Below are 514 nucleotides of genomic sequence, written 5' to 3'. Positions count from 1 at the left end.
TTAGTATATCAAGTAATCTATTATATGGTTATATTGAAATGACCTTCATGTGACCTTGAAGGACACCGTGAAGGTCAACTTTGAAATCTTAAATAGAAACTCCTATTTTCTATTACATATTCTTAAAGCTGGTGTCAAGACGTTTCCGAAACACTGGTTACAAACCCTTTTTGCTTGAGATCTTCCTGAGTTACGAACCTTCAAAGTTTAAGTATCGCCGGCGCGTTATCTAAGGTGTACCGCGTGGAGGAGGCACGGTCGGATATCCACCTCTTCGAGATGCTTGATCAAAGTGAGTTTAGGTCTCTCAGACCTATTTTCAACTGAACCAGTTCTTTCGAATCGCGAAACTGTCCGATAGAGAGTAACTTTAGAAATTGGATCGCGGTTAGGGTATGTGTCATTAAATAGATTTGCGACGTCTTGGTGAGATCTCATTTTATCACCATACCCCCGCATCATAAGAATAGTAATTCTCTCTGTGTTAGTTAGATGCATTTTTAATAGTAATCAA

The sequence above is a fragment of the Wasmannia auropunctata genome, unplaced genomic scaffold, assembly GCF_000956235.1.
Source record: "Wasmannia auropunctata unplaced genomic scaffold, wasmannia.A_1.0 LD336092.1, whole genome shotgun sequence".
NCBI lineage: Eukaryota > Metazoa > Arthropoda > Insecta > Hymenoptera > Formicidae > Wasmannia > Wasmannia auropunctata.
The sequence above is the reverse complement of the archived record's forward strand: the minus strand, read 5'-3'. Positions refer to the sequence as shown.